At 41.3% G+C, this 22,308-nt stretch overlaps 1 pseudogene; it reads right to left on the minus strand.

The window, feature by feature from the left end:
- Positions 1-1,995: 1,995 nt before the first annotated feature.
- On the minus strand, positions 1,996-10,098 carry LOC136461100 (uncharacterized; annotated as a pseudogene).
- Between the last annotated feature and the right edge of the window lie 12,210 nt (positions 10,099-22,308).

The raw sequence follows: 22,308 nt of genomic DNA on the forward strand, positions 1-22,308 counted from the left end.
ATGACGGATGAGTGAACTGAAACCCTAGAATCTAAAGGTTATATAGCTCTTACGCAGTGGCTCCACATGTCAGTGTGGGTTTCATGGGTTTACAGATGTGGGCATGCTCTTTTTTTACCCATTTACCTTTGCCCGTTGGGCACAACTCTATGCCTGTGCCCATGCCCACGGGCATAGGTTCATGCCCGTATCCACACCCACCGGGTCGGGTGCCCGTGGGTATGCGGATATTTTTTGCTCATTGCCATATTTAGGGACATTGATTCGCGAATCGCCGCCGAGTCGGTACGGCTTGTTTCATGCCTAGCACCATAGTAAGAACTGAAAGATGAAAGATGAATTGGAAAAAGGAAATCTAATTGCTTACCACCTGTCTGAAAGTAGCACATGTGCTTACATAGAATGGTTAGTTATTGAACCAATGCGGCTATTAATAAAAATAGAATATAAGGACGCACGCTTAGTAATTCTTCCTACAGATGTAATAAACCTACAAGCCAGATAGACTTGCATATCCTTGGAGTCTTTTCTTTCCTCCTATCGGGTACGTCTTGCTGAGTACAATTGAGTACTCAGGGTTTTATTCCCCTGTTGCAGGTGACAGGTGGATGCTAGAGCTGACCCTTGTATGCAGATTCCTTCTGGTGGACTCAGAGAGGATTTTCTTTATGCTGCGATCATAGTTTTTATTTATAACTCTCACTAAATGTTTTTATGAAAGTAAAGTATTACAATCTATTGTCATAATTTACATATCAATGATTCATCATGCTATGAATAGATGTTTAATTCCGCTGTAACTCTATTCACATGTTTATATTCCGCGGTTAAATTAAATTGGTCATAACTCTGATAACATGCTCATATTCCGCTACTATAATTAGTAAATATTATACTCTGATGTTATATTAAAAGTGATGTAAGAAATGGTCAAGAATGATGTAAGCTTTATTCTCTCATTTTTTATCCTGATGGAAAAATATGGATTTTCGGGTTCTCCCTCTGGTTGTGCCTGATGGAACCGAGTAATTTGGTGACCTCCCTTGAGTTCTTAGTTTCTAATGGAAGACGAGCACTTCTGGGAGGTATTAGATTAGGTGGTTCTGCCATAGGTGGTATCAGAGCGTAAATGAGGAAATAAAGCTTCAAAAACCTTTTCTAAAATAAAATTTAACAATAAATTCTTTCCAAAAGAATAGGACGTTTGCATGCGAAGTTATATAAGTAGCCCTATTACTAATGTTATGTATCTAGGATAGATGACACACTATGCCAGAAAACCTTATCAGTGACGTGTGTAGAGGGTCATCAGTGACGCGTAAAACACATGTCACTATTCTTGCGTCTGTGATAAGGGCACATTAGTGACACGTAAAAATGCGTCACTGATAGGAAACTATCCGTGACGCATATTTAGAACATGAGTCACTGATAACGCGAACATGCGTCACCGATAACTGTAAGACGCATCACTGATAAGGAAATAGAGTGACGCTTATTCGGAATACGCGTCACTAAAAACGGGAACACGCGTCACTGATAAATCCATATCAGCGACACGCTATGGGAACCCACGTCACTAATAAGTCTATATCAGCAACACGTTGTGGTAACACACGTCACGAATAAGGATATATGAGTGACACATACTAAGAATATGCGTCACTGATAATTTGATATCAGTGACTCATGTCTGTCTAATGTGTCACTGATAGCATATAACAAATGTACACATTGCTCATCAGAACCCCACATCGTTCACAGAACAAATATATATATATATATATATATATATAATATATATATATAAGTCATCAATATGTAACATGTTCACACGAGATAGACATCAAGTTCAACAGATTCACATTTATATCAAATGTTCACAACTTATTCAAAATCCATCACAACTTGTTCGAAATCCATCTAAACATTGGGCTTAATTTATTTACTCACACACTACATCACTAGACTCACACTGATAATGGCAAACACACATCACTGGTCATGATAGAACTCTCCTTTCTTCTCGATGACTTGTTCCACTAAGAACCTAGCTAGCTTTTCTCTAATCATGAGCATATCGATGGGCGTCGTCAACACTTCAAATTCCTGTGTCAAGATAGAACTTTGGTAAAAAAGAAAACATGGTATAGTACAATGTACAGGACAATATAGACAATCAATGTAAAAAATCACAGTTGCTAAGCTTGATGCAAACAATCAAGGGACATAGGAACATCCGCAGATGTGGAAATTCATTAGCAAGCAGATGGTGTTGTGCCTATGTCTATCACTGAGTAAAATATATAGGCAGCGTAAAGCATCGAGCATTCGAGCTTATGACTAAAGTAGTACTGTGCATGTTTCCACCGAAAAGAAACTGCAGAGTTTTCTTCTACATCAAGGGAATAGCCTACAAATATAGTGAAATCGCATTAAGGTTTGAAATACAACTATTACTTGAGACTTTTTTCTGGACACGCAGGACTGTTTCCTTAAGACTGATTTGAAGATAGAATGTTGAGGCCACACAAACTTTTTCATCAAGACTATGAGCAATCGGCTAGTGCCACTATTACCGAATAATGATACTCAAATTGAAACACAAACTGGCCACTGCGACAATGGCCACACTATATCCGAGTGCTAGGAAACAAATAAACAATCAGAGAAAATAATCTATTAGCTAGCTGCATGCTCCTAATCCAATCACTAAACTACCTGGAGCATAAGGAGGTTCAGCTGCAAAAGCATAGAGCTGGCACATGCTCCTCCACCCTCATCAGATCACTCCCCAAAACGAAAAGATAGGTAGCAATACAAATAAAGCCTCCACCTTTTCTCTTCTCTTGAGATAGAAAAAGACAGGTAGCAGAACAAGTACCATGGGCTAAAAACTATACTAGGACATGACATAGTCACACACACTCAAACAACCATGGGCCATTATATTTGCACATCCAAAGTTTAGATATGAATACCTCAGAGTATTCCAAGTTTGTCTTTCTCATAGCTAAAAACAAGTGGTGTGCAGCATACCAGCCAGATGACTTAGCAGAAGATTGTTGAAGGCACTGCGACAAATATATATAGAACACAATAATTTGAAAATGGAAGTTGAACACAGTACTTAATATACTAGAGGCACAATATTGACTTTTATTTTTGGAAGCACTTACCGCATATTTAAAAGCGTGTTTTAATGGCTGTGGTTTGTCTTTCAGCTTGTTTGTGTGTCTTGCAAAAGCCCTACATGTAAGAGTACAACACACACATATATATGGCTCATTATGTTGGTTCAATGATATTGGCACTTATGAAACAAGTCAATAGTAGGTAAGCAAACAACTCACTCGTCAATCAACAGTTTTAGCACGCTGAAATCATGGTTTTCAGATCTGTTGGAATCAAGGTATATGACCTTATTCCACTTTTGAATTATTACCACAACGATCCAATGATCACCAGCTAAGCCACCAGAGTTGTAGGCAAACATTATGTAGTCATTCTTGGTATACTTGGTGAAGGCCTTTTGTACATACTGCAGAACTTTGTCTCTATCAAATGTTATGTTGTCCAGTGACATCACTTGTGGATCTAGAAAGCCCACATGAATGTCCTTAGCCTTAGCTTCCACAACTAGTGATCTAAAAATAAGAAAGAACATGTAGACAACTTGAGTACATAAACCAAAAGGGATATGCCTAGAGAAAATGAGTACAGAACAGCCGATGAACTGCAAGCATATGTATCTAGGTCAGCTACTTCAACCAGCTTAATTGCATTTTATCTGGGTCAGCTAGAATACACATGATGCAGAGCATGAAAATTGAAGTTTAACATCTGTACTCTATACCTCAACTCATGCAAGGTAAACCAAGCACAAAATTGATGTTTATGTTTAGTTTTATTCTAGAAGCACTCTAAACATGTTCAAAAGTTGACATGTTCAAAAGCTGACATGTTCAAAAGCGGTTCTGCAAAAATAGCAACTGGCAATAAACAAAGGCACAATAGCAGCTATCAGAACATAACTGTATAAACAAGACCTAGTAGGTTCTGCAAAGGACCAAAGTAATAGTATCAGTAACCGGATAAAAGCTGCTGGCCAACACAGTTATTTTGTTTGCCAGAACAGTTAAACCCACCTACAAACAATCTACTTTAACTCCGCCACTACCAATTGTCCCCGAACTACTATGTGTTAAAGGTAATTGGTTTGTCTATGCTGAAGCCAACCAGTTTAGCTGTTAACTGGAGATTAATAGTGTGGAACAAAATTTGGCAAAAAACTGATGTCAGGTGGTCACTCAGACAATAATCAAAATACAGTCAGTGAACCAAACCAAATTCAACATGAAGTTAACAGAGCAACGCAAATGTTGAGTTGAAAGAGCATATCTTTTATTCATGTTTATCAGTTATGTAGGATCTCTGGCATACAACACATGGAAAAACTTGAAACTTTTGGCATGCTCACACTCAACCTTAGAAATACTACAATGGGTGAGAAAAAAAACCTATCATGCCCAAGCCCAATCTATGCCTGGATGGCGTGTAGCGTGCAGCAGCAGCAGGGGAGATATACCATCAGAACAGAAAAGCTAACATGTTCAAAAGCTACAGCTCAAATACTATGCCCTTACATATGTACCAAAAAAGCCCTGAAACTAAATTTCACATCCTCTCTTTTCTCACTTATTCGGTTATTTCTTTTGAGAATATGGAGTACCTCTTTAGATAAAATATGATCCAAACACGGTGGAATCAAATTCCACCAATCTGAGCTCTTGTGCAGCCTAGTAATTTCTTGAGAGAAATTCATGGATAAAGTTAGGGGCACATAACTAATAGAAAATGTTCTGCTCATAGTACATTATATATATATATATACCTTCTATCTTTGCCTGATTGTTATACATTTTAGTTACCAAATACTCTATATGGAGATGGCTAGATACAAATGTAGGTATGATATAGATAGTTTTCATAATGACATAGGTGGATGATTTATTTATTAGATGGTTACTTTAAATGTAAGGAGAACTACTATCAGCTATGACCTTATTTCTGTTCTTCTACCATGGGGTAACAAAAGTAAAGAACACAGATTTGTTTGGAGGTACTTACAATATCCAGCATTGAAGAAGAGAGGCATCCAATGCCCCAAATTGGAAGTGGTCATACAAAAAATTGTATCTCAAGCCTGACTTTGAAATTTGATGAGTTCAGCATATAAATACCCCTGAACCTAACCACTATCCCATGCTTATTGTTGACGCAATCTTTCATGTAATGAGCATGAAGAGCAGTACATCCAGGTCCTACCGCCTTGAGGTCCATTGCTGGGAGAAATGGGTGGCCACATTTGTACTTATCAATCCATTTTTGCTGCTGCGGTTGTTTTAGACTCTGTCCAACAGCCTTACTAGCCAACTTTTTATTTATGGCTACCTTTTCACTCTCTCCAGCAGCCTTACTAGCCCCTTTGGGTTGCTTGGGTGGCCTTGCACCGCTTCCAACAGCCTTAGTTCCCACTTTTGGCTACGTGGGCAGCTTAGTGCACTCCTTCTTTGAGCTGTTTGGATTTTTTGAAGGGTTGGCTGTATTATGCTCCTTTGGCACACTCTTTGTTGCATCAGATGTGGCCGGAGATTGATGATTTGAAGGAGTTGAATTGGCTCCACAAAGTAGCTTTGTAGAAATAATAGCATTAGTGCCCTTCGAAACACTCTTGGCACTCTTTGTGGTCTCATCTGGTTGAGATTGGGTTGGCTGGGTCTCATGTGTTTGTTTCACTAGAATCCAATCCCTTCTCCACTGTATCCTCTATAGTAGAGCTTCTCTAAGTGTTTTGATATCATCATTAGGGGGCAGCTGCAGCACATAATCCTCATAACCCTGATGTACACATTCCACTTGGACTATTGCATAATCATAATCTATTTGGACTGATTCTAGCACAAACTCCTTTGGGAACACCCGACCCTCTGCAACCATAGGTCGATAGTTTCCAAGGTTCACTACCAAGGAACATTGGGTTGGCTCTTCAAGAAGATCAATAGTATCTGGAGCAACTGAATTGGGCCCCAACTCCAAGTCATTTGGAACAGCGTTGGAGGCAGAGGCACAACTGCTCCTTCGTCCGTAGGCAGGACTAGGGGTCCTAGAAGGTGGTGGTCTTACCAACAAGCCTTTGTCTGCAAGATAGGACATGACATCCTATGTGACCTTGCTAGTAACCTCTTTCGTGACCTTAGCTGTCACTTCTTGTGTGACTTGAGCTGTAACTTCTTGTCTAACTTGAGCTGCTATCACTTCCACATCCACATCTACTGCACCAGACCTCTTTCTTTTTCTATACATGCTAGAACACCCAGGCCAACCATGCTTCTAGCCAGTGTAACTTGAAACAGCGCGCACGTGGCCTAGCTGTTCAAGGCCCAAACATGCAGTTAGCACATCATTCTCCCTGACCCAAGTGATGCCTGAAGATTCTGCGGCTGATTGCTTCTCTTTAATGTCTTCAGAGATTTTTTGTGTTGAATCCTATTTCCAGATGATCTCAGCTTTATCTTCTAATACCTCAAGCTTACTCCTTGCTCGCAGAAACCTCATAGGGCGGCCTTTAGGGTAGTCATCCCATGGGTTAGGGATGCCTTTCTTGACTAACTCTGCATCCTCCACCTCCCACTTTTTCTCTTTCCCATCATACCCTACAGAGCCCAGACAATGGTTGTGCACATTTTGTTGCCGAAGCATTTTGTATTTCTCACTTTTTGCTATTTCTTCTAGGGACTTCTTCAATACCTCAAATTCTGCCCAATCTTCAGGTTGAATGTAGGGGTGCTTCTGAAAGGGACTGAGGTTTTTCTCGATAAAATCGGTCACTAGCCTATTTTTGTGGGTTCTCCAACTCTTAGATATCACCTTCATTATATACTTAAGCCCCTCAGTCTTCATTGTATCTGGGAACTTCAAGTAGGGCATGACATGTTTATTAAACAATTCCCATTTCCTCTCATCAGTAAGGTTTTTGAATGATGGCATAACTAAGGATAGCTGTTGTCTAGCAATCAAATGAGCAAGCAATCACAATCTTCGTTGTTGTTTCACCTCAATTGGCTTCCCATCTGGATGTATCTCTGTGACCTCGATCATGTTAGTAGGCCACTTAGATGCTGTCTTTGGTTTTTGGGGTCGACGCACAGGCTTAGGCATAGACTGCTGCTGCTCATCATCAACGGGTGATTCTACTTCCTTAGAAACAGTTTGTGTCCCCGCTTTGTCGTCACCACTTGATGAAGAATCCATGGAAGACACCTATCAATCAAATTCGAGAAAGATGTGGTTTAGCAAATTGTAGAAGACCAAATTTAGATGCTAGAAATATGCTAAACACTTGAAATGACTGTGGGTGGTGATAGCTTACCATTTTGATGTGGAACTTGAAATGACTGAGGAGGAGGCCCAACTCTTCCCGCCACCGGCAAAGCCACTACGGCTGCCCTGCGTGTCCTCTTGCGTCTTGCTCGCGAATGGGAGAGTCGAGGGCGGGAGAGGCGGTGGCGCATGGGAGAGGCGCGCCGAGAGATGCGGCGGTGCACGGGAGAGATGCGGGGTTGCGGGGACTTGGGGACTGAATTTGGGCCTGCTGGTTTCCGACCCAAACAAAATAGAACGATTGGTGAAAAGTAAGCAAGCAAGCACCTGGCCATCCTTGAGGACGCCTCTGTAAACCCACAAAGGATGATTGGCATTGGACCAAGCTTATGTTCTTCCTGGTAAGCCTCAATATACTGAAGGATCTTACATACCTACTAATTACACCAATAAATATTTATGAATAATATTGCAAATATTATGCTTAGATGTAAAAAAGAACAGTGTTTCTACCTCTGCTCTACTAAAAGGAGAGCACTGAACCTCGATATGCAAAGCACCACAAATAGCCATTTGCAAGTATGGAGTTTCCTCAGCATTTGCAAAGCACCTACAACAGTGCAAGCATGCCAGTACAATCAAACACCTTTTTTGTGAATTATCCAACATACATATTTTGGTGCAAGTGACTAGTTTAGATAAGCATTACTTTTTTTAGAACCTAACACTGTAATATCTCTTGCGTACCTTCAACAGATAAGCATTACTTTCCCTTGCGTACTTGCCGATTTCAGCGGCCTTTTGCAACGGTGGCCTCTTCTACATGACCATGTCGTAAGTATGAAGTTTCCTCACTCTCGAGAATCATAGGGAGGGTCCAATCACCAAAAGGAGGGACTTCATCAAATTGATTGTACTCTTCCTCCTCCACAGCATCTTCAACTCCGACAACCCATTTTTTACCGGGGAGAACTACAAGGCGTTTCTTGTTTTGCGTGTCGAGCACATAAAAGACTTGTGAAACCTGAGCTACAAGTACGAATGGTTCATCCTTGTACCCAACCTATTCAAACTCACTCGTGCATTTGCATGGTCCTTGCTTTTCCCCTTGGTGTTCAAGAGTGTTCCAAGTAAGCTCCCACAAACATTCTTTGTCACATGCATGACATCGATGCTGTGGCGAACTGCTAAGTCTTTCCAATAGGGTAGCTCCCATAGAATGGACTTCTTCTTCCACCTCTTATCAGCGACTTCTTCCTCCTTACGCTTTCTCTTTCCAAGGGCACTCTTTTTTTTCTTCCCCAATGTAACATTGACATCCTTTACCTGGTCATAGACATCGTGCCCAGTGAAATGCCTCGGAGTAGATCCCTTCTCAATTGTGCCATCAAACTGGCGTTTCATGAGCCGGTAAGGATGGGATCGGCTAAGGAAACGGTGATGTCTTATGTACACCCTCTTCTTCGAGTTGTTTAGCCAAAGACTCTCGGTATCATCTAAGCACTGAAAGCAATCTTTCTCTCCTTTGGACTACCCAGACAAGCAATGGTGTCCTGGAACATCGGTGATGCTGGTTAACACCATTGCACACAACTTGAATGACTCTCTCTTGAACCCATCATATACCTTGACACCGTCTGACCAGAGCGTCTTGAGCTCATCGACAACCAGCCTCAGATACACGTCGATGTCATTCCCTGGCTGATGCGGACCCAAGATCAAAAGTGGCATCATCATGTATTTCCTCCTATTACACAGCCATGATGGAATGTTGTAGATCGATAACAACACAGGCCAGACACTGTGTGAGCTGCTCCTATTACCGAACGGGTTCATGCCATCTGTGCTCAGTGCAAAGCGAATGTTTCTTGGCTCATCTTTAAAAGATGCATACTTGGAGTCGATGACGCGCCACTGAATAGCATCTGCTGGATGCCATAGGTAACCATCATTCTTACGTCCCTCCTTGTGCCAACTCAACAACTGCGCGTCCTTGGCAGTTGCAAACAAACGCTTCTGGCGAGGGATTATAGGGAAGTACCATACCACCTTCCAAGGAGCTCCATGCCTCTTGTCCTCATCACCCCAGTCATTTCTTCATTTGTATCGAGAGACTCCACACTCAGGGCATTCGGTCAGTTTTTCGTTTTCTTTACCATGGTACAGTATACAGTCATTCTTGCAGGCATCGATTTTCTCGACCTCCAATCCCATAGGGCAAACAATCTGCTTGGCCTCATATGTGGTCTTGGGTAACTCATTCCCCTCAGGCAACATGTCCTCTAATCGATGTAGCAATGCATCGAAGCTCCGGTCAGTCCAATGATATGTCGCCTTCAACTGGAGAAGCGTGAGAGTAGCAAACAACTTTGAATACTTTGCCTTGTAGCTCTGATGGAGAGGAGTCCTCATGTCTGCCATCAACCTCTTTAGCTTCTTCATCTCCGCCTTAGTGTACTCATCAAAGCCCATGGCATCACGCACCATCTCCTCAAGGTCCTGTGACTTCTGGGCATAATTGGCACTGATATCTGCTAGCTTGTCATCGGTGAGATCCAGGATGCAAAAGGGTCCTTCCTCATTGTCCTGACCAGCACCATGAGTTCCATCATCCTGACGTAGGTCACCAGAGAATCCTTGGTCCATACAACCAGCTTGCAAGTCTCGATCATTAACTCCTTCTCCATGCTTGTTCCAACATCTGTAGTGATCCATGAATCCTCGGAGGATTAGGTGGGCATGGAGTGTTAATGAACTCGAGAACTGCTTCTTATTCTCACAATCAATCCATGGACACCACATAGTTGTCTTGTGCCGATTCAACATATCCGCCTCTGCAGCTCTTATGAATAATTTCAGACCATCTAAGTACTGAGCACATGCACGGTTGCGAAGAGACATCTAGCTCCGATCCTCCATATCTACAAAAGTATGAAAACAAATGAAATCAACTAATCCTTGCATGAAAATCCTATAAATTACTTGAATAGTAAATTTACTATTGCATCAGTGTGACACTCCAAAGAAAAAGATATGACTAGCCAAAGCTCTATGAAAAACAAGTTGCACTAAAGTAGAGCTTAGCTTGGCTATGTGAGTTCAGTCAGACTTGATATTGAACTAACAGCCAAAGAAGACAACAACTAGCTAGAACAGGGTACTAAGTTGTATACCACTGATAGAAAAATATTATGCATGAAACTGAACAGAGAGCACACCTATTGTCTATTTTGCAATGAAATTTTCAAAACCAAAGCTACTGGAATTTTAACCAGTCCCTCACGACATCAGTCCAATCCATCCCAACAAAAATAATCCAAAAAAATACTAAATTTTAGACTTTATGTTTGCAATCCCACTATGTCTCAATCCAACAACCAATAATACACTATGAGGACCCAATTGGGAAGATGCTAAATCAACAGAAAATGCCTACTTGGACAGTAGCAGCTTCCTTCGACTAGTAGACTTCTTGGCTAGTCGTGTTCAGCACTCCTATCCTCCATTGATTATTTCAAGCAGTAAAGCATTTGCAGCTTGGAACAAACGTAGTTGTTAGGAATCAGGCTTTGCTATTCCTCGAGTATCTGATGCTTTGCTCCCTGCAGAAATCAAGCATATCGGATATTATTAATCTGAACACACAAGCATTCGAGTAACTGGTTTAGTATAGGCACGACCTCAAGAAATTTTGCTGCTAAGTACTGTCTGGCAGTATTGGTTATTTGACCATAGCAGAGAAACATTAGGAACCTCATATATATAATCATAGGCATATATATAACAAAAACTGAAATCTGTCTTTGGTTAGTTTAGTTTTGGACTAATTCCACGTTTGTAGCAGAGAAACAATGGAACATAATGGGACCTGATAATTTTGCCTGACAAAGTAGACTACCTATTAGTAGCAGTCAGTGTTTGTTTGCTAGAAACAAGAAAGAACATGCAGATGTCTTCCCATAATTCTTTTTCTGGGAGCCACGTAGGCAACACATTTTAGACTGCGAAGCTATTGCAATTTAACATCAATTCTAAGTAGCAGTTTTGAACTTTTTGAATCATTGGATGGATGGATATTGCACAAGTCTACTACTGTCTATCTAGCCACGCTTCCATGATTCCATCCAAACAAGCCTGCATCTCAAAGTTAATTCCAGGAGACGAGCAATAGTGGGGCTTCAATTGACACTATTTTTTTGTGTAAAGCTTCAATTGACACTAGAGATAAGTAATAGTACCTGTACCTGACACTAGAGATAATTCTGCATCCGAGCAATAGTGTGTACACTACAGATTGCTGTCAATTGACAGTTATAGACTCTCTGAACGCTTCCACATGACAGCACCGGATCCATTTCTCGCACAATCAAGAACACAGCCGAAGGGAAAAAGGGAAAAGAAGTGAGCGATGCTGTACCTCTGCTCGAGGTGGGCAATGGACGCGAGCGAATCTCACCCTTGTTGACACGAAGATGGCCGTGCTCTGGTCCAACGATGCTGCGCCCTGGAGGCCGCCGACGACATGTGACCGCCGAGCCTAGGCTTGAGTGATGGGGCAGCGCAGAGGTGGGGGCTCTGGCCAGAGATGCAGGTGCCGAGATGGGCGGCTGCGACGGCCAGAGCTAGAGGAGCCGAGGTGGGCGCGCGGCGCGCGGCGACTGCTGGAGCTCTGGATGCGCTAGGATTGGGAGTCCACTGGGGTGGGGTGGGGGCTGCCTCTGGCCAAAGCTGTAGGTGCCGTGGTGTGGGGACTCCACAGGGCACCGGCCGGAGCTGTAGGTCGACGGCGGCGGTCGACGGTCGGAGCTCCACGCGTTTTTTATTTCAACTGGGACATTTTTTTTAGGGGACGAAGCTAATAAACATGAGTTAAGATCGATGCTGTAGATGTGTCCCTGGCCACAACTCAGTGATGCGTCTTTAGAACACGCGTCACATTTATTATCTGTGACTTGTGTTATCAAGAAGTGTCACGGATATGCTTTCCTATTGGTGACGCGTCTAGCAAAAACACGTCACATGCCTTATCTGTGACGCGTTTTGTTAACCAGCGTCACCAATACTACAATCTATCTGTGACGTGCCTTGACAATACGTGTCACATTTTTATCCGTGACGCGTCTTGTTAACGCGCGTCACGAATACATCGTTATTAGTGACGCGTCTTGCTCCTGGGGCATGGGCAACAACTAATCGGTGACGCATCTCGTGAACCTGCGTCACGGATAGATTATTGGTGACGCATTTAGTTTTTGTGTCATGAATCATCGTGTCACTGATAATGTTTTCTGGCATAGTGACACTCTGCTGACTTAGGTAAACTTAATCAATTTTCTGCAGGTACACTGACTCGAGCATAGTCCGATAGTATCGACTAGTTATAGGGAAAGAACGTTGTGCCAAAAATCTGAGAACGGTTGCCCTATATGTGGCAACAGTGAAAGGGCGTATAGGACGTGCATTCATGCATATCCTGTTTATGCATTGTAGCATTCATATTATTGGCAGATACGCCATCAATAGGTGTCACGTGTGTTGTATTGTGCATGACTAACTTGTTCCTGTTCCAGAGTTAGTTTTGCACTGTGGCTTCGTGCTTCATGTTCACGCATGGTTCATGTCTGTCATGACCCACGTCTCCCTATGCCCACTTTCTACGCTCTTATCGAACACCTGCCCTACAGTCGAACCAGTTAGTAATGGCATCGCACGTCGCTCGCCTTGAACACGTGGAATTTGGTCGATTCGTCCTAGTGATCCCATGCGGGAACCCTAGTGGACCGTGCTAGGACCACTAAATGCTCCACCTTTATGAGCAAAGCCTGGCTTAGCCATTACTACCACCACTCAGCGTACTTTAGCTTGCTTAGCCTTTCCCTTTGAGCCAGCTTTTCGCTTAGCCTTCCTCACAACCACTGCCAGAAAATGGCAGGAGCCTGGGTTAGTAGTTACTGCCTGAACATTGAGGGTTTTCCTAGAATCCTGCATGCCACCCTGCAAAAGTGCGGAGTCAAAGATCGTCCCGAGTATGAGGACCGTGAGTATGAGGAGCATGGCACTAAGCGATGTGAGGTTACCATCTATATCAGGAAGAGTGAAGAGTTCCCCGACCTCACTGAAGCCTGGAGTGTGACCGCAACCGGGTTTAGCTTCATCAACACCTACTAGGTTGTGGCCCGCAAAGCCTTGTGGTACCTCTGCCAGATCAATGAGGAGCCCATTGCATGTACCCCTATGAGGTTCTTTCCACCTTTGGATAAGAATCAGTAGGCATGGAGGGCTCACATGGAGGCTTTGCAAGGGTGAGAGTCGCAAGAAGATAGTCCTACCGTGGTGCACTTGACCATGTACCTGCTTGCTCTGGATGAGCAGTATGACCGACAAGCCTTGGAACTGAGGATCTGCCTCTGTCGAGTCAAGGAAGCTGAGATCTTCAACCGGATGCTCTAGGTGTAGCTCGCTGAAGCACATGCCAGTGCTGCAGCTACTGAGAGCCAGGAGACTACCATGTTGGAAGCTCTAAAGGAGACTGAAGATAGGCATGTCCATCAGCTATGGGTGGCCTATCTTGTCACTAGGACCGAGCGGAGGACGCTGGCTGCTGAAAGGCATGATGCCCTAATCTTAGAAGGGATCCCTATCCACCCGCCAGAAAGAAGAAGAACCGATGTTGCAGTGCCACCAGCACCTCCACCCTCAGAAGTGTCAGAAGTAGAGCCCTTGATTCCTCTCACTCAGCCATTGCCTCAAGAAGATGCAGATTCAAAGCCTAGGCGGTGGAAGAATCCACTGAGCCCAAGAATGAAGATGCATGGTGCCAAGTAGATCAGTTGCCTTGGGATGTTGTGCATGTAGTAGTAGTGCTTTTCATCGCTGTTCTCTGGTATTGTACTCTTACCGTTGTTGTCGTCCATAGTGTGAGATCGTCCAACCATAGGTGAATGCTATATCGTGAATGGGAGCCTAAATGTCTGTATGTTGTACCCGTATACGACCGTTCAGAATATGCATTTTGTTTTTTTCACTATGTTTATTGCGTCCATCTACTTTAAGTTCCATTAGACGTGCTTAAGGTTTTCAAAGGCGATGTTAAGCGAGTTACAAGACAAGTTGCCATTTAGATACCAGCAAATCAACCATGATTAGATAATTTTGTACACTGCATCGACTAATTGTGTATGTTCCAACAGAACACTTGAATCTCTTTAAATCAAATCCACCATTGTATTTGAATTTCTTGTCCCTTGTTGTGAAGGAAACCATTGTTGTTTGAATTTTCCCTTACAATACTCCCCTTACTCTGTGGTCTATGACTCCACTGCCTTCATGGCGTGTAAATTGGTAGTAGTTGCCTAGTTAATAGCTTATGGTGCCGTGACAAAACCGAGGGCTCCCTGTGGAATAGCTGCCACATGGTGATGCTGCTCGGCACGCGCTGGTATCGAGTTGTTAACCAAGTACCTTTACCAAGTTACACCGCCATACCGCTTTTGCTACAAATAATTTCCTTGGAAATGTTCAGGTGTTCAAATAGGAAATCCACAACGGGTTCATGCAATAGTGTTCTCTCGAAGTAAACAAGAGGAGGTGGTTTTGGACGAAGAATGTATGATATGGTCTTAGTCTACAGGAAAGACGGATGTGGTCGAGAAAGGGAAAGGAAAGTTAGCCTCGGGTAGTCGGGAGTGATTGTAGAAGTCTAAGTGGACGTCATGTCCCTAGCCCTATGTTTAGTTGACCGTGCTACGCTTGCTAGGTTATTTTTGCTACATGCCCTGTGGACGCCATCTGTGCCGGGTCCATTAGCACTCCATTTTTGCGTGGCTATGGCATTAGGCCGCACTCGCCGTCTTTGTGCATTGTGCGTTTCTCCTTTTCCTAGCATCCGGTCGGCTCTCGACTCTCATGCCTCGTCCCTCATACCGGACCCCTTCCCCCTCCCTTCTTTCTTCGTTTCTGAACATGATCGCCCGCATGCCTACCTCATAGAGCAGACCCCTTCCCCTCTCCTCTCCATTATTTCCCCCTCTACCGCTTGCGCAAGAGGCGCACCATGTCTGACCTTATCTCTGTAGCATGAACCGTCTGTGTATCCCACCCACGCTACATCCATTTTCAGTGTGTTGCGCCCCACCTACGTTCGCCACTATAAATGCCCTTGGTCCTTGCTCTTATTCTTTGTCCCATTCTCCTCGCATTCAAAGTAGAGCTATGAGATCCAATCGTTATTGTGGAACTAGGTTCGTCAGTCTGAGGTGATGGTGTAATCTGAGTAGAAGAATGGATCCGGTTCGTTGAAGAAGTTCAAGTTCCCTTTGGAGGTAGTCAATCTTAGAGTTCACGATGTTTTACTTCTCAGTCGACTGTTTCTGGATTTGTTGGACCTACACCATGTTTTGCATACTCATTATCTTGTTGTTTCTCCATTGTCCTCGTCCATCTCGACTTCTAGATTAAGTCTCGATTGTACCATGTTGCTCTTAACCATGTATCCCTAGATCCCCAAGTGGTTTAGTATTCGAAGTTATGTAATCTTTTATGTAATCCCTCATCTACGAAATGTAATCGTGTTTCCCCTCTTCTGGTTCTTGCTTCGAATCTTGGGATGAGATTCTTTTTAGGGGGGTTGGTTGTAACACCCTTGGTGTTATGAGCTTGTTTAGCACCATGATTTAGGCCTAAGAGAAATTTCCGAAATGAGTTTCTTGGATTTTGATTTAAAACGTACTCAACGTGATGAATAAATCATGTGCGACTTAATTTTGTGGACTCGAATCAACGCCCAAGTTAAATTACTCAGTCCGTAAAGATATTTAGGAATGTCGAACGACGATGCTAACGAACGGTTTGTTCTGTTAGATTAAGCATGAAAAGCAACTTTTATAGATAAAATAAAATTCATAAATAAATAGAACGATATATATATATATACTCATGGGTTTATTTTGTTAAGCACGATCTAACGAGAATGACAGCGCAGTAGCTTCATTTATTTTTCTGGCGTTCAGCATACTCACCTTGCTTTGCAATTACGCACCGTCTTGTCTCCCGCCGTAGCTCTGCATCCCGGCGCGTTGGTGTGCCCACGCTCCTGTTTTCTCTCCCCCGCTTACGTCGTGTCCGATATTTTTAATGGGAGCACATGGTTCTATCCACGCCGTGTCCTCTCTTCACTGTGCATGTACACAACGCACTCGTGGAGCATGTGCCGTCCTTGCTCCTGTCGCGCTTCTCCTACATTAATGAGAGTTGGCTAAATCACACTGCTTTCTTTCTTCCTTTTCTATTTCTGCTTGTCTCTATCTCTGATTGTCCTTGTCTACATTGCTTGTCTCTATTGCTTGCCTTGCCTACCACTGTTGTCTGCCTCTGGGCCATGCACCCGACATGTTCGTAGTGCCAGTACGTGTGTCGCTCAGTCACATCATGTCAAGATCAGGCCAGCACACTTTACAGCAATAGATAATGCCCTATTTCAAAAAATGGTTAAATCAATAGAATGAAATAAAGAAACACCTTGGGTTTATATATAACTAAAATAATTGTTGGGAAATAACGTCTTATTCGACAACTTGGATACATAGACCAGCGTTAGAGCTATCTCGTTAGCTTGTGAGGCGTGATCGGATTTCTAAGCATTTCGGCTGTTGTTGATTATTTACATCTATGCATTTGCATCAATACATATCATATAGGTACGATGATGGGTCAATGGATCAATTGAAGGATGAGTGGGAATCCAGAGATGGTGTAATGGTATTCTCTCCAGGAGATGATGCAATGGGCTTTCTATTCAGATGATGGTGGATGATCTAAAGATGCAGATACTAACTTTTTAATATATATCTTACTCAGGCAAGCCCCAATACATAACCTCTACTTTTTTGCAGTTTAAATTATATTTGTGCATTAAGTTTTAAGGAGTTGAATGAAACCCACGTGCATATATACATCTTATCCTATGAGTCTTACTAGTATGATAGGATCGTATAGATTGCTATGCTACAGGACTCCGGTAGAAGTCGAGTGATTGTCTATCACTCGCGAGAGATAGGAAATATATTATTGGATTATTATCACTTAGAATATATAAAGATGGTGGAAAGGAAAATGGTGATCGGACATGGATATGGTTTGGGTATTGGTGGGTGTAAGAGGTTGTGTCACCGTGAATGTGGGGCATGACTTGCTTACACTGCTTTCCCTGTCTATGTCGGTTAAGGACCAGTCATTGCATAAGCCATTGAGGCAAGTCACAGATTTATTATCCCAAATACATACTTGTATATGGGCGCTTGGAAGACTTGTTGCACTCTTGTCGTGGGTTCTAGCTCTTTTTGGACCGACTATTAGGGTTTTGTTTTGGTGGAGGAGGTCCTTGCACCATACCGAGTCCGGGACTCAGGGGCGGGGGCTTGGAGTCCCAGTTTAAACGGGGACCTAGGACCCCAGAACAGGAGGGTGATGGGTTGGTCCTTCTTGTGCCTTGGGTACAAGCGGGGCGTATGTTTTTGGGGTACCCAGCTGAGGACATTGATTCGCGAATCGCCGTCGAGTCGGTACGGTTTGTTTCGTCCCTAGCACCGTAGTAAGAACTGAAAGATGAAAGATGAAATGGAAAAATGAAATCTGATTGCTTACCACCTGCTTGAAAGTAGCACAGGTGCTTACATAGAATGGTTAGTTAATGAACCAATGCGGCTATTAATAAAAATTGAATATAAGGACGCACGCTTAGTAATGCTTCGTGCAGATGCAATAAACCCACAAGCCAGATAGCCTTGCATATCCTTAGAGTCTTTTCTTTCCTCCTATCGGGTAAGTCTTGCTAAGTACAATTGAGTACTCAGGGTTTTATTCCCCCTGTTGCAGGTGACAGGTGGATGCTAGAGCTGACCCTTGTGTGCGTATTCCTCCTGGTTGGCTCAGAGAGGATTTCCTTTACGCTGTGATCATAGTTTTTATTTATAACTCTCACTAAATGTTTTTATGAAAGTAAAGTATTACAATCTGTTGTCATAATTTACATATCAATGATTTATCATGCCATGAATAGATGTTTAATTCCGCTATAACTCTATTCACATGTTAATATTCCGCGATTAAATTAAATTATTCATAGCTCTGATAACATGCTCATAATCCACTACTATAATTAGTAAATATTATACGCTGATGTTGTATTAAAAGTGATGTAAGAAATGGTCAAGAATGATGTAAGCTTTATTCTCTTGTTTGTGATCCTGATGAAAAAATGTGGATTTTAGATTCTCCCTCAGGGTGTGCTCGACGGAACCAAGTAATTTGGTGTCCTTCCTTGAGTGCTTAGTGTCTAATAGAAGACGAGCACTCCTAAGAGGCATTAGATTAGACGGTTCTGCCACAAGCGTATTCATGAAACAAAGATCTTTAGATTAAGGATGATCAGATAATGTTAAATGATGATGACATAAATCAAAATAACCGATGTTCATGGATCATAGCATATTTATGGTGACTGATTAATCGAGACAAAAACAAATACAACACACCTAAATATAAAATTCAGAAGATCCTTCCTTAAGATTACTATATATACTACCAAATAGTCGATTGATGTAGTCTTTGATTATAGAATTGGTAACCAGCAAAGGAGCGATATAAGAAAACATCATCGGCTAAATAGAATATGATCGGTATAAAGCGTCGAGCCGATAAGTTTGATGAAAAGAGTATAATATGTGAACAAATCGACTGTCTAATATAAATGTATCTACAAACAGTCTAAATCTAATCTATTATCATTAACAGTGAGGTTTGATCGGATCGATGCAACTATAATAATGATAACAAACTAAAGCCAAAGAATCTATAAAACCATCTATATGTTGACAGATTCATGAAAACATGCTATATGCGTGAAAGTATAGGCAATCGGCTAAATAGCCGATGCAGTCATAACAAACAAACATAGTACATATCATGATCATAAATAAAACCACTAATCGATAATTTCTAATCTAAAGTCTTACCAGTGAGGTTCGACCAAATCGATGCAGCTATAGTAGTATCATTAGATTAGATCTTATTAACTAGTGAGTTTATTCAAGATTGAAATATGTCTTTGATGCATACTATGGCCCTGTTCGTTTCTCTTATAATCCATCTTTTTCAGCTTATTTTTTTAGCCGAAACAGTATTTTTCTCTCACACCAAATCAACGAGAACAGTGTTTCGGCTTATTTTTTTCAGCGAAGCGAATGGGGCCAATGTTTGATTGGAATAGAGATAAAACAGCCGATCTAGCGAAATTAAGCCATCAATTATAAGATTTAAAGCGTGACTAGATCAAAGGACGACCAATTAAGATGATATGATACTGATGTATCTCTATCTCAATCGAATGATTTGTTATAATTAATAAAATATTAATTATAACAAGATCGATAACTTGTGAATCAACCAAAAACAGCAAAGAAAATCTTACTAATCTTATCATATTCGATAACCGGTGATATTATATTAAACAACAAGTTATTTAACGCAAGATCGATAACTTTGATCTATATTATGATTCATAAGAGATCAATCAGCTGATGCAGCCTTACAAACAATGATATGGATTGATAACTAACTTATATTATAGCTCATAAAAAATCAATCAGCTGATGCAGCTTTACAAGCATAATAAGTCGTGACGGTACTCACAATCAAGCTAGAGGTCGATCAGTCGATGCAGCCTTGTTTGCTGAAGAACTCACCGAGATCTACAGTACTCCTACTCCTAATGCGATAGCGAAAGCCGAAAAGATTGTATTGATTGAGTTTTCGTGTCCTTGTACTGTAATTGGGGTCTAATATTTATACCCAAAATCTAAATATGAATCATACTCAAATATGACTCATTACAATTTTTGGAATAAAAGAAAACTTCTAACTTAACAATAACTTGGACCCTAATTTTTCCTTATTTATAGAGTCCAACTTATCTTCCTGACACCATTCAAGCATAGCCTATGGACGCCGTCTGCTGACGTCATCTATAAAATAGTCGATTCCGATATCACATCCAACTCAGCCGATATCAATTCACATCCAATCGATTCCTTGATGACACAATCTTGAAAGCTTCGAGTTTCCGCGTTCTTTTTAAATTTTGGTGTAAACACAAACAAAATAATCTAGCTAATAAATGCAGATTTCAGATATCACAAATTTAGTTTTGATCTCATAGCTAACTCATCTATCAGTATCTCTTATCTCTTATACAACTAATCTCCACTATAGATTGTATCTCATCTCATCCTAGAGCGACCCACGTCTCAAATAATCCTGTTCGCTTGTTGATTTCAGCCAGCCCAAACCAACTAGCCAACAGTGTTTTTCTCTCACAATAAACCAGCACCAGCCAACCCAAACCAGCCCAGAAACCAACCAGCGAACAGGCCGAAGGACCGCACCAAATCACTAAGCTTGAATATTAAATTGCACTTGCACCTATGCACTTAGAAGACAAGAAGACTACACTCAGAAGACAAGAAAACTATTCAACTTTACGAAACTGATAAATTACCACACCAACCGTCCTAAAAGTGAAGCGATCCTCATAGCTCATAATTTGACCCCAGTCACCGCCAAATCTTTACTATTCATTTAACATTTACTCGGAGGAACGTCCTATATCCGTGTTAAAGCTGTGTACTCGACCATGGAAAAAGTTAGTATCGATTTGGCATGAGCTCGTATATATATCCGTGTTATTAAAGTTGTGTATGTACTCGATCAAGGAAACAGGTTTGTATCGATTTGGCATGAACGTCGTATATCCGTGTTAGAGCTTTGTACTCGACAACGAAAAAAAAAACTTTGTATCGATTTGGGATGTTCTAATTGACTAGCGAATACTCCCTGAATTCCAAAAATAATACAATTTTCACTTCCTGAAAAATCAAATAATTTCAAGTTTTATCAAATTTATACGAAAAACTACTATCATTTATGATACGAAATAAATATCATTAGATTAGTTATGAGATACATTTTCATAGTAAACCTATTTTTAAAAATATAAATGTTAATATTATTTTCTATAAATTTAGTCAAACTCAAAAAAGTTTGACACATCCTAAATCTAGAATGGTATTCTTTTGGGACAGAGGGAATACATTGCAATTAGAGCGTCTCCAAGAGCCTTTCTAAAATCCACTCTCTGAATCACCACTTAGAGTCATTTGAGTAAAAACTCATTTTCTATATCTTTGTATTCTCCAATAACTTCTCTATATCTTGTGAGCAGTCTAGAGAATCATCATCGCTCTTCAATTTGGCTAGCGAGAAATCCGGAATAGAGGATATCTATATATTTCTTCACCAAAATCTCTATTTTTGTAAATTAGAAAATACATAAAGAGTCTCTTAAAGATGCTTTTAGACATACATCTCTTGCATGGTTACTTGATGACTTGCGGCTTAGAAATTTACTTTTCGTGCCATTCTTTTCAATTCGTCTTGGAAATGGACATCATGCTGTGCCAAGATTTGTGCTTCTCTAGATCATACTGACATGAGAGGCTTGGTGATTTATCTAATGTGTTTTAATTCTCTTAGAATCGGGCTCATACCATGTTTGGACATGTTGCTGTAATTCATAGGTATTAAAGAGAGTGATGGACCACAAAAACTCTTAGTATTTATTTATATAGTATACGATACAACCAAACTCAATATGTCTTAGAATTAAACTCTGTGCTATCATAGGACGTCCTAGAGAAAATTCTTTCAATGCCATCTAAAATTATACACATCCTTTATATGCCATTAGAAATTATAGCTTTCCTTCAATACTATTCATTCATACCTTTTCATATCTTACTATATGCCACTTGAAATTATAGCTTCTTTTGATTGTTATTCATTTAGGATTTTTCATCCGTTATTATATGCCAA

Source organism: Miscanthus floridulus, chromosome 6 (genome assembly GCF_019320115.1).
Source record: "Miscanthus floridulus cultivar M001 chromosome 6, ASM1932011v1, whole genome shotgun sequence".
Taxonomy (NCBI): Eukaryota; Viridiplantae; Streptophyta; class Magnoliopsida; order Poales; family Poaceae; genus Miscanthus; species Miscanthus floridulus.